The 285-nt window shown below is 46.3% G+C and overlaps 1 pseudogene; it reads right to left on the bottom strand.

Moving 5' to 3' along the window:
- Positions 1-97, bottom strand: LOC111832146 (annotated as a pseudogene).
- Positions 98-285: the final 188 nt, after the last annotated feature.

Below are 285 nucleotides of genomic sequence, written 5' to 3'. Positions count from 1 at the left end.
ACGACATCTCTAGCTTTGCTCAGCGAAACAACAAACCCTCCTATGAGGTATGGGAGCGATTCAAGATCTACTAGTCCCAATGTCCTTATCACGGTTTCTGCAACGAGACTCTCCTTAGTACTCTCTACCGAGGAATACTGCTCAAGTTTCGCCTACTTCTTGATACGGCCAGCAATGGAAATTTCCTAAACAAGGATGTCGAGGCTGGTTGGGAACTCGTGGAAAATCTAGCTCAGTCTGAAGGATCATACAACGAGAACTATGACAGAACCGTCCGTGGAAACA

The sequence above is a fragment of the Capsella rubella genome, unplaced genomic scaffold (assembly GCF_000375325.1).
Source record: "Capsella rubella cultivar Monte Gargano unplaced genomic scaffold, Caprub1_0 scaffold_52, whole genome shotgun sequence".
NCBI classification, from domain to species: domain Eukaryota; kingdom Viridiplantae; phylum Streptophyta; class Magnoliopsida; order Brassicales; family Brassicaceae; genus Capsella; species Capsella rubella.
This window is presented reverse-complemented; position numbering and strand designations above follow the sequence as displayed.